The following is a 12,659-nucleotide window of genomic DNA, read 5'->3' on the forward strand; positions in this document are numbered from 1 at the left end:
ATAATATAATGACATCTAACTAATCAGACACCTATCACTGATATTTGACAGCAAGGCTTCAGATTCTCCAGCCTCCCATCCAGGCTGGGAATTTCTGCCACAAATCCAGGCTGCAGCACACTCTGGGAATTTAGGTAGAAGTTGAGAAGGTTTCCTGAGAGGAACTGAGCAGCACATCAGGTGGCTGGAATTGTAAAAAGTCCTCATCTTTCTTGTCACACCTTTTAATGCTTATCTTATTATCAACAAACAGAACATACATAGTTTTACACACACATACACATGTATATATTCCTAAGAATAGGTAACACTCTTTCTCTACAAACACATTTATAGAGGCATTTTACTTTCTGTTTCAGCTGGCTTGTCCCATGTATGCATGTTTTTTTTTCTTTTCAGCAAAATTTCCCTCAAAATAGTTTACATTGCAATCTACAAGGTATTGTTTTAAGGTGTAGGTTTGAGTGCTATGGTTATGAAACCAGGAAATTAACGTTACCAGCTCCAGGCAGGCACCGTGGGGACAGGTGCCATGCATGTTTCTCCGTGCAGCTCTGCCAAGGCACATTAATCTTGATCTGCAACATTCCTGCTATTCCAGTCCTGGGCCCCTCTTGTGCCAAATTTTATAGTTTATTTGTTTACAGCTACAGCAATGTTTCCATTGAAGCAGAAGTTATTGTGAATACCTCTCATGCATTTTCAACTTCTGCTTTTTACTCTGCTGGTTTGATCCATCTTGTCTGGGGTGCCTGTTTGGAAGGGAAGGGCCCAGACGTGGGGCTGACTGGCACTGAAGTAATGCCATGATTTTACATGATCTGAATGCCAAAAGCAGAGAACCCCGAAGTTAATCATTGCTTATTATGACTGACTCAGCCTCTCTAATCCTTTTCCATCCTCAGTCCTTGTCACCGTGCCACTTGACCTGTTTCCTCAGGGCTGGACTCTGTGTGTCTGCCATGCATTGCACAGGAACTCAGTCTGAGGAGGGGAAATGATTCTTGAAAACTTCAGGGGCCGACTCTGCTCAGACCAAAAGTTGTTGGGGGGACAGATGATGCCTTTGAGCTCACTGGACATAAAACTTTGTATCTCATGCAGTTGCTCACCCTTCTCCTCCTGTGCTTGCAGCAGAACCACTTGTCTTTTACGTAGAGAGGAATATCCAGTTTCAAACAAAATGGACGGTTTGTATGCAGGAGTTTTGCCTCCAGGACTGGGAGTAGAGATAGAATCTCCTGCCACCACCACACCTGTTCAGAATCTGCAGGAGGTCATTTTTATTTCCTTTCATGGCATTCATCACCCCTGGCAAAGAGATAAGGGCAGCAGAACACTGCTGGGCGATTGATATGTTTGCACTGCTCTGCATTAAGAGTTGATGTTTGTGCAACACTTGGCTTACACACTTCTAGTATATCCTGTTACCAGAAAAAAATGGAGTTACATGGTTTGCTCCCACTTTGCTCACATTGTGTACTCCTCCTAAGGAGTGATACATGCCAAGAATTTGTGACAGTAACAAAGTGCAAGTTTGTCATAGACTCCAGGTAAAGTAGGATGGGCATTGCAAAACATATGAGGTGATATGTAGATTTCTAATACTATTTCCCTTGCTTTACAGATTACTCTTATCACTTCTCTGCTAGCTCAGACATCAGAAACAGCCCGGCAGGAAATAACCACGTGCTACAGTGATCTGCCCAAGCGAACCAATCTCAGCACTGGGGCATCTGCCCCACACTTGGCTGCTTGCCCAGAACCTGCTACTGGTATGGCCAGGAGGAATGAGACCAAGCTTCCTTTGCACTAATTCCTGCATCCATAGGGATGAGGAGGCAGGTGAAATGGACAATCCCCTTCCATGTGGGACCCTGGTATATGTTGCATCCACTCGGCATGAGAGCTCACCAGAGGCACACAAGGTACAGATGGTACCTGGCAAGGTTTTGGTAGCGGGGGGGCTGCAGTGGTGGCTCCTGTCAAAAGCTGCTAGAAGTTTGCTCCATGTCCAGTATAGCCAATGCCAGCCAGCTCCAGGATGGACCTGCTGCTGGCTGAGGCCGAGCCCATCAGCAATGGTGGTAGCACCTCTGGGATAATGTATTTAAGAAGGGGGAAAAAAGCAGAGCAACAGCAATTGCAGCTGGAGAGAGGAGTGAGAATATGTGAGAGGAACAGCCCTGCAGACACCAAAGTCAGTGAAGAAGGAGAGGGGGGGGTGCTCTGGGCTCTGAAGCAGAGATTCCCCTGCAGCCTGTGGTGTAGACCATGGTGAGGCAGCCACGCTCCAGCAGCCCAGGGGTGACCCCATACCAGAGCAGGTGACTGCCCAAGGGAGGGTGGAATCCCATGGGAATCCCATGCTGGAGCAGGCTGTTCTGGAAGGACTGCACCCTGTGGAAGGGACCCCTGCTGAAGCAGCTCACGAAGAACTGCAGCCCTTGGGAAGGACTCACATTGGAGAAGTTCATGGAAAATTGTCTCCTGTGGGAGGGACCCCACATCGGGAGCAGGGAAAGAGTGTAAGGAGTCCTCCCCCTGAGGAGGAGAGAACAAGGTGTGATGAACTGACCACTGCCCAAATTCCCCATCCCCCTGTGCCACTCGGGGAAGGAGAAAGAGAAATTGGGAATAAATTTAAGCCTGGGTAGAGGTAGGGTTGGGAAAAAGGTGTTTTAAGATTTGGGGTTTATTTCTCATTATCCTACTCTGATTTGATGGGTAATAAATTAAATTATTTTTCCCTAAGCCAAGTCTGTTTTGCCCATGACAGTAACTGGTGAGTAATCTCTCCCTGTCCTTATCTCAACCCATGACCTTTCATTGTATTTTCTGTCCCCTGTCCAGCTGAAGAGGGGAGTGATGGAGTGGCTTTTGTGGGTACCTCGTGTCCAGCCAGGGCCAACCCACCACACAGCTGCTCGACACAAATGAGAGTCAGCAGGTCCCTCCTCTTGTGCAGAAGGTACCAGGTATTTACAACAGACACTTTACCAGCAAGACAAAATAGTGCACAGGACCACAAACCACAAGATTATGCTGCTGGTATTTCCAGTTTTAAGCAGTAAAAATCCCTATTTTAGTTCCTTAGAGCATCCAGCTGGTGGTGCCAAATAGTAACTACAAAGGACATTTTTTTCTGTATTTTGAAGGCTTGGAATACAAATTGTTTGGATAAAGGCTTAGACTGTTTTTAGCAACTGTCCTTCTCACTCTCAGTGAACTTAGCAGGTCAGCTTCTAAAAGTCAACTGTTGTGTGTTTATGCCTCACACCAAGGGATGTGCTCTGATTTATTTGAAAGCTCATACTGTGCATGATCTGTAGAAGATGTACATAGATGTACATCTATATTCTCCTACATAAGCAGGGGAATATCAGGCCCAGGACATTTTGGCATGGAGTAATATGTTTATTGCTTCATAAATCATGGTAAACCTTAAAAATACATACACCTGTTCTCCTGGGGGGTGAGTTATCTCTGTACCTGGCATTTATAACTTATGTGATCTGATGTCCTATTCGGGATCTTTAGTACATTTATTAAGGCTGTTGATGAGTCAGCTTGTGACCTTCTTTTTCTGTGAAGTTCAGTAGTTAAAAGTATTTAGCTTGGAAGAAGATACCTGTTTTCAAATTTGAAAAGGGGGGCAAGGGGGAGGAGGCGAAGGAACACCGTGTTGTGTTTCCTTGGCCAAACGGTGACCTATAAAATGTGCTGGTGAGAACAGAAAATGTAATGCACCATCAGCTGCAGCCACAGATTGTTTTCATTCTTTTTGATATTTGATTATGAAGGTTAAAGCAGGGGAAAGGGAGTGCTGGCCTGAAGTGCTACCTTTCCTATGGCTCCCTGCCACGTGAGTCGGTGCTGCTTTGAAAGGGTCATGTTCTTTGCTGGCAGGCAGAGGCAGTGAGGAATAAACCCCAGGAGGGCCAGTTTTTACAACAGGTCATACATATGGTTATTTTGGAAAGTGTTTTGCCCCGTTCTGGAGGGTGCCCACTGTTCCCATGGGCCTCTTGCTTCCCGCTGAAAGATTGGAACAGACTGTTGCTTGCACAAGCCGCGGGTTTTGCTGAGATAGGCTGAGCAGGTGGCAAGTGTGAATGTGGCCAGTCAGGGTGGGGAAAGTGTCAGAAAGGTGAGTCAGGCGGAGGGAGATGTGGAGAATGACGCAACCAAGTCATGCTTCCCTCACTTGGACTCCAGAACTGCTGGACTCGTGGCCAGTACTGTTCATCCAGGCACCATGGCAGTCATTTCCCAGAGAATAGTATTCAGAACTTTGGCCACTAAAAGAAAGTAAATAAATGTTATATGATGAATGAACACTGAGAAGGACCTGGTTCCAAAGGCATCTGCTTAAGATTTCTACTTTTCCATTTATCAAAAGAATGCTTTAATTTGGTTTCAGGGATGAAGACACTACAATATGAGTGTTTATTATAAAATCATGATATGAGAAGCAGTATTAATTATATTGTCAAGAAAAAATTTCTGGTACGGTAAAATCAATCTGTGTGGTTGGTTTGTTCAGTGTTTTAAAAATACACTGTGTGGGAGAAATATTAGAGGAACAGCCTGCTCTGTTCTGAGATAGTGTGTTCAACAAGTATGACTTTGTGTTGTTTTGCTCTGCTGAATTATGCCTCGTGAAATCTCCTGAAGTATTCCCTGTGCAACTGTGGCAGCTAATGATTTTACTCAGACTCATTAAGAAAATTAAATCCTCCTCAAAGAATTATATCCAAACATTCTGCAAATGTTTTGAAACACAGTGGCTGCACTCTGCCCCAGTTGTCCTTGTGAAATCCTGCTGTAGTGAATGGGAGGCTACGTGTGAGCACGGGGCTGGACTGCAGCCTGTCCCTGCTGGCTGAGCACTTACAGCTCACCTTTACAGCATTCCTTCAGGGAAGTGCGTGTGTGGGGGGGTATCACTTGTTCTTGTCTTCACAGTGCCTTGAATCCATCTTACAAGAATGGCCTGAGACGATGCAGCAGTGGAAGAAATATGGGACAAGCACTGCCATCTTTTACATCCACATAATGGACACCCAGAGAGGTAAAATAGGAGTCTCTGGTTAAGCTCTGGTTGCTCACGCGGGGCTGCGTGACTGCAACAAAGAACAGAATGTAGCTGCTTGCCCTCGTGTGTGTGTGCACTCATTCACCTCTTGATGGAATCAAGAGGGTAAATTGTACCACTGATGGAACTTCTCAAGCTGTGTACATGCTGCCTTTTCTCCTGGCTGTTTAGTTAAATGAGGTTTTCCTTTTCCTGAAGGCAAGTGAATTGTTTCCTTTTTCCTTTTGATGTCCCAGGACTCTGTTTCTCAGCCTGCCTGTCTTGCCTTAATTCCTTTTGATAAAAGAGCCCTTTTATCATACATGCTAAAATTGTTGGATAGGTCTATTTGATATGTCATGCTGAAACCAAATAAGCAGCTTTTTAAACATCTTGTATCACTTCTTTTTTTCATATGTCTCATCACTGGATTTAAGAGTATCATAAGTGTCACGATTTTTGGTGGGTTTTTTGTGGAGCTGCAGCTTCTGGATTTTTTGCCTTACAATAAACATGAAAATAACTTACATATCAAGCTGTTGTGGTTGCCAAAAAACACTTAACAACGTGCTCAGTTTTATGTGAAATGCAAATTACAAGCATATTCATTGTGAGAAAACTTCAGACTAGGGGCCCTGAGCCACGATTTTAGAATGCTTGGGGATCAGTGATATTTCATACACAGTTGTTTGTTGTTTATTAGCAGACAAGCAACATGACAGGATTAGTGGAAAATTTTGGATTAGGAATTCAATGACTATTCATTCACACTTACTGACTGTGTTGTCTTAGGCACATGGTAGTTTTCATCATATCCAGAAATGTGACTAATAATTTAGCCAATTACTATAAAAATTAAATCTGTTTTATGGGCTGATCAGACGATCTTCTGCTTATGAGTTTTTCTAAACCGGGAATATCTGAGCTATGAAGTGGGTGTGGCCTTTAATTCCTGGGAAACTCTTATACTGAACATTGTATTTTAAAGAATAACTAGAAAAAAATAGTATTTGCATAACTCTTATAAGGTGAAATTTGTTATTAGATATAGAATTGTAAAACACCCCCCCAATTTTCATAGTTTTGCTTGGATGTGTTTTTTTTTCTCCCAGGCTGTTCTGTGCCTTGGAAGTAGCAACCTATTTTTGTACCCTGTCACTTTTATTTTAAACAAGTAACTCATAATTCAAATTTCCAGTTCTAATCTAATTAACACAGTGGCTTTTGTAGTAAATGATGGTAGCATCTCCTTTGACTCTTCAGGCAGAAAGTATAGCAAGTTACTTTAACTAGTTCCTTGATTTTTCTTTTGTCCAAACTAAATTTTAGAAACCTGTTTGTAACATTGGAAAAGGATTACCATAGGCCTTCAGTCTGCAAGGATTTAACCACATATGGGATCTAGATGAACTCTAACAGTGTCATCTAGACATTTTCTACATTTAGCTGCTACTATATTTCTGACTTGTGCAGCTTTTCAGGACTTTAAAGGTTTGTTCAAAACCTTGAATATTACAGCAAACATCCAGTAATGACAGAGGGGGACTTCTACTTGTTTGTCAGGAGTGAAATCAATATACAAACACAGAAGACATATTTAGCTGTGAGTTTGCTGTGGAAGCAGGGTCGTGCTGTTGTAAAATAGTTTTCATTTCATAACCTCAGTTTTACAAGTGTCATATCACTGCAGCCTATAAAAAAAGGTTTGACCCATTACACAACTGTTAGTAATGAACTAAGAAGGATAACAGGAAGTGGTAACTTCTAAAGAAGCATTTGTACCAAATGTTTTTATCACCAGGGCAAGCACATTTTACATGTGATTTATAAAATAGATGGATTTATTTTGCACAAAGTTAGATTCTTGATAACATGTTAAAGTTTGTTCCTTTATGCATGTAATACTGCACTGTGCAGTATTTGAACACTTATGCATAATTTTTAGATAGGCAGGAATTTATGAACTTACCAGTCATCTTGCCCAGTTTTTCTTCCAGTGAGAATCTTAATAGTACAGTGATCTACAAAACTGACAGTAGTCACTGTTGGGTGTGGGTTTTTTGTTGTGTTTTTGTCTGTTTGGTTTTTTCTCTCCCCTGGTCTTATTTTCTTTATAATGAAAAACTAAAAAATATAACTGGCATCCATACTTCATATATAAATTGAACAAACCAGATTCCAGGTTCAAGTAGTTATTTTCCTCCTCTTTTATTTCCAGAATACTTTGCATTTTTCTGTGAGTGTTTATTGCTAAAATATTATATGATTTTCTCTCCGTGAGAGAAGATGTGTAAACAAGAGGGCAGAGGCTTTCTAGTGACAAACACCAAGCTAAACACAGCAGGGCTGCAGCAGATTGCTCATGGAAAATTAGATAATCTTTTCTTAATAATCCAATATGAAACCTAGCAGTGACCAAGAAAATACTTCCCAACTGACACATCCATAATCTGCCAGATGTTTTAGAATATATTTTGTTTGGGCACCTTTTTCTTCTCGGTTTCATCTCTCCCTGGCAAAATAATACAAAACTTCTCAATAAATGCAACTATTTTCCCTTAAATTAAAATTTCAGTGGTTTATACAGAAGGTAAGAGGCCAAATCCACAGCCAGAATTTTTGAGGTGGCAAGGGCAGGGTGGCCTAGCTCAACTGAGGGCTGTAAACACTCATTGCCCAGCTTTTAAATTAAAGAGTAGCTTCTCTCTTTCAGGTCTCCTATTTCTGGCATTATCTTGATGGTTGTTACAGGTAAAAGCCTCACAGCATTTGCATGCAGAGATATCCAGGAAGGTATCCTGTTTGGAGGATGAAGGTTCAAAAAGGAGGCTTAGAAACGAAAGGGGAAAAACACTAAAATAGGCATTGGGTCACAGCAGAGTGCAGAATATTTGTGTCAGAAGAAACTGCTACAGCCCAGTCCCTATCTTTTGCAGATGTACTTAGTTTTGAATGCTGATTAAAATCCTTTGAAGCTGATAGGACTGAATAGTTATGGATGAATTTAAGCTGATATCTAAGTACTGAAGTGCTGCATGTTCCCAAGAATCAGGTTCTCTGAGCAGCCACCCTAACTCTTTTCTTGTTTCTGTTGTATCCTCGATAGATATAACCAAAGTTGGAATGTTCCAGTTCTGACCCTGGCCCTCCAACATCCCATTTAACCACTCACATGATAAAGTTATTTGTAAATGTTAAATCTTTGCAGGATTATGATCTAAAGGAGTATTAGAGCCTGATCCAGCTACTTCAGAGGCCTGCCCTAGATTTTGGTGATCAGTGTATCAGAGCCATACTAAAGGGATTAAGATGCTGCCAGTGCTTACTGAAGATAGAGTTTGCCTAAAAGCACAGTCCAGCATTGCAGCCTTGACACATCCAGGGCACGTGATATAAAGGGGCACGTTCCACGGTGCAGCTCACGCTTCACCCTGATGGGTTACAGTGGCTCCAGTAGCCTTCACTTTATTTATGCTCTGATAATCCAAATGCTTAGCAGTGTAAATATTTCCCCTGTGTGGCTATACACAGAGAGATGGATTTACTTACATAATGTGTGAGGCAATGTCATGGAGAAATGTCAGGTTTTTGCCAGTGTCTGCCTGAGATGAGTGGGTTACCTGCTGCAGCACCAGGGAGGTGTTAGGCTGGCTGCCACAGCCCCATCCCAGCAACTCTGCCCTGCCCAGAGCTCTCCAGGGGACAGAGCCCTTCTTTAGAAGTAGAATTACACTCTACAGCGCTCCAGCAGCTTGTGCAAAAAATAAATGAAGAAAATGTTAGACCCCTTTCCCACTGCTAGTACAGAAATATTCTGGGTTTTTCTCTTCTGCTCCATCCACTTGTATCCTTTCCTTCTACTTCTCTGCCTTCTCTCCATCAGGAGAAACTTCTCTTTATTTTACAGGTGTGGCAAGCAGGACTGGGGAAATGATAGAGGGAGAGATTTGGCACTTTTTTTCTTTCACCAGCTGGCAAGAGATACAGAGATGACCTACAGTGGGTGAGGGGTGCCTTGAATGTGTGTGGAGTATTGCTGGCACATAAACCAGGTGATTGAAGACCAGGTAAAGAAAAAGTTTTTTGGTTTTTTTTGATTGGTTGGTTCATTGGGGGTTTGTTTGTTTGTTTGTTTTTTGTGGTGAGTCCTTTTTCTGTGTGTTGTAAATCTGCTATTGCACCAAAAAAGGCTGAAGGCCCAGTAAAAGCAGGCAACATACTGCACTGGAAGACTTCATGTACAAAAAAAAAAAAGGTATTTCTTTTTCCCTATGTGGTTTGCCATTTATTTCAGACATACAGAAATTATGTCATATGCACAAGAAAAAAAATTTGTTGCAGCCAGAATACAAGTTCCCTTGCCAGATCTGTGTCCATCTTAAAAATACTTCCTTTCTCATTACGTGACATCATCCTGAACAAATGATATTAAATGGTATAAAATAATCATTCTTGCATAATGTCTTTACCTTTCATCTTGGATTTCAAAGCACTTTACAATCATTAATCTTTACCTCTTAACCCAGTAATCACATGAGTAAAGTCTTCCTCACACAGAAGAAACATTTCTAAGTAGTTTTACATCCTGTTGGAGATGAGAGGAGAAGCCAAGTTTACCCAGGCAGGAGCTGGGATTAAAATGCAGTACATCTGCTCTCCTTAAGCATCTGTCTTCCTTTCAAATGCATCTACAGACCCCAAAGTCCCAATAAATATTGACATGTAGGTGGTTTTGGTGCATATCTGAAACTTGATGCTGCATGGTTTAAATTTAGGATCTCCAGCTGACACAGTTCTGTGGCTCCACAGAGAAATACTTCTGTCGTGTCATGTGTGTAATCACAGCTGTTTTGTTTGCTTCTTTCACAAATGGCTTTCTTCGCAGGCTGGATTTTGTTCAATATGCATTACCAGTTCTGGCATATTGGTCAGCAGTGTTTGGGACAAAAGTAATACTTAACCAGATGAACAGTCTTGTCCCATGGGAATAACTAGTGACTTCTAATCCATCCAATCACTCTCTATAAGGAAAGTATAGAAACAAAATCTGTCAATGGTACAAGAACACAGCTCAACTCAGCAAAAGCTTTCAAAATACTAACTGCAAGTGACTGGAAGATTTAAATTATCCAGAAAAGACAAAATACTGCTGCGACTTTGAAAAGTCAGACATTATTTGTCATGCTTTGTGTTCTGATTTTGCCCTGATTTTTAGTGTCATACTTGTTTGTTCTAGGGTGAATGGGCTTAGGGCCAGTGTAAACTTGGGCTTACTGTTTGAGAGCCAAGGGTGTCAACCCTGTGAATGAAATTGTTTCTTCTGACTGATGTCACTCTGCCACAGAAATCCATAATATCAGGTTTTGATCCCCTGCATAGCTACTATGTATGATCCAGTGCAGCCTTTCACTTATCTGTTTCTGCAAAGTCTTGACCATCTTTGTGTTTGTTTCTCATGACCAAAAGCTGCCTCTTTGATATTATTTATCTTTAGAAGGGGTAGGGTTGGCAACAATTCAATACCAGAAAAGAATCTGGCACTAAGGCCTTCTAAATATAACCACTTACTGAATTTACTGATTTTATTTTTTCTTTATATGGAATTACTTTTCAGCTACTGTATCCTTTCAGATTCAGGCTGTTGTGCTATTTTTTAATCCTTCCATTTGAGAACAGTATTTCAAGCATTTGGAAGTTTTCTTTTCGCCATTTGTAGAAGGGTGCTGGGCTTTGACCCTGTCACCACCCGAGATGTTTTGAAACTTGTCCACACCTTTATTTACTGTGGACTGAATTACTGAGTCCTGCCAAACTTCCTGCTCAGAAACTGCTGTTTGAAGGTTTTATTAGAGTCAACATATTGAGAGCAGAAATTTATAATCTTTTTAAAATTTGAAGTCTATTATTGATTCTTTGCTGTGTGATGACATATGTCCCTCTTGATTCCCACTTGTAATTTGTTTTATATACAAAAATCTATTTACAGCTTTGTCTGTAGTCCAGTAATTCATGGGTACAGCTGGGAGAGTTAAAGAATTTTTTTAAATTCCTGTAGGATAAAATGGGCTGAAAATAAACGATATACTGGTATTTAAACTGAGAAAAGGTACGGATCATGAGCTTCTTTAGCTTACTTTAATCTGAGAGGGTTTGCAATAAGAAAACAAATAATTGATGGTAACATAAACAGTATCAGTTGACATAGTTTTATGGGTGACAGAGCTTGACAATGGACACATAATGTGTATTTGTAGGTGTGGTTTATAAATACACCTATGCCAACTGAATATATGATTCAATCATCCTATGAACATGGGACATTCGGATTAAAAAAAAAAGAGAGAAATGCAATGTTAAATACCTAGTTAATTGATAGTAAAGGAAAGGTGACTGCCAGTTCTGTAAATCAACCAGAAGAAACACCCTAAATTTGGAAGTAGAAACTAGATACATTCAAGCCACAAATAACCTGCAGTAGCAGGGGTCTTTTTTTATTCTGAGGCAAGCTAGTTCTTGGTGCAATCTTCTTTGGTATGCAGAAGCTTCTTTAATACTTAAGCCTTTTTAATAAAGACTAAAATACTTCTAAAAGGGGTACTGTAATGCGAACAGAAGGTATATGGTTAGAGAGGAAATCAAGAAATCAAGATAAAGTTCCTCAGCTATTAATCTATGTGTATATCTTCCTCTGAGTCCAATTTTCCTTCTGATTATCTACTATCAAGGGTGCATTCAACATGAACTGGTAGAGGACATGGCTCCATTCCTATTATTTTCTGTTTCCATTTCCACAGACACATGCAACAATTCATGAAGAAATTTATCAGAAGCAGTGAAGTAGTGAATGGTTTTAAAATAAGTCAATACTTGGAGTGTTTTAAGGTTTGGTTTCAGCAAAGAGCATGACTTAAGATGATTCATTTGCTTTGCATGGCAATGGTATTACTATTGGATGAGCTGCTGCAATCTGGGGCAGCAGTAACCCCCAGCAAACAGGACATAACTGAATTTAGAAATCACTTTAACCCATGTTATCTGCAACCTTACATTTTTATCATACGTGCCCACTTCCTGAAAGAGCATTGAAGAAAATAGAATCCTAATTTGTTGTAAGAAAATAAGTTATTCTCTTATCGCCCAGATGCAGGTCCTGCACCACTGAACTCAGTGGAAGTTGCATGAAGCTGAGTGGGTTTTAGTTAGTCTTGTGAACCTTTTGTGTGCACAAAAATGTACTCATGCTGCATCCCTTCAGGTGAGGGGAAAGAGTTCCCCCTGGGGCTAGCAAGGCTCTTTCAGGGACAGTTAGAGAAGAGGCTTTAATCTGACTTGTCACTTTGGGAAGTCTTCTCTCCCTCCTGAGCAGCCCACAGTCACAAGTTTCCCAATTTGCTACCTCAGTAAAGTCCTCTCCACCTGTGGTGTTGGTGCTTCTTTAGGAACTATTTCTGGCATAATGGACAGGTTCTTGCTTCTTGAGCATTTCTTAACCACAGGCCAACTGATATGTTACTCCTTGATGAGGGGTTTTATTGTTTCTGCCAGTCTGATGGGATATTTCTAGCAACAGCCTTTTGCTCTG

At 41.1% G+C, this 12,659-nt stretch overlaps 1 protein-coding gene across 4 annotated transcripts in view; it reads left to right on the plus strand.

Moving 5' to 3' along the window:
• Positions 1-12,659, plus strand: part of MICAL2 (microtubule associated monooxygenase, calponin and LIM domain containing 2) — a 161,695-nt gene that overhangs the window by 9,789 nt on the left and 139,247 nt on the right. Inside the window, exons 3-6 of one of the 4 annotated variants that reach the window (XM_051803808.1) lie at positions 1,628-1,928; positions 2,854-2,978; positions 4,969-5,074; positions 8,985-9,144. The gene's annotated coding sequence lies outside the window, so the exon portion shown is untranslated. Of the gene's footprint in view, positions 1-1,627; positions 1,929-2,853; positions 2,979-4,968; positions 5,075-8,984; positions 9,145-12,659 lie in introns of those variants that run through there. The other 3 variants (XR_007907187.1, XR_007907186.1, XM_051803809.1) reach the window with 3 other exon arrangements.

Source organism: Manacus candei, unplaced genomic scaffold, assembly GCF_025592945.1.
Source record: "Manacus candei isolate 608988 ecotype Guabito, Panama unplaced genomic scaffold, ASM2559294v1 h1tg000060l, whole genome shotgun sequence".
Lineage (NCBI taxonomy): Eukaryota > Metazoa > Chordata > Aves > Passeriformes > Pipridae > Manacus > Manacus candei.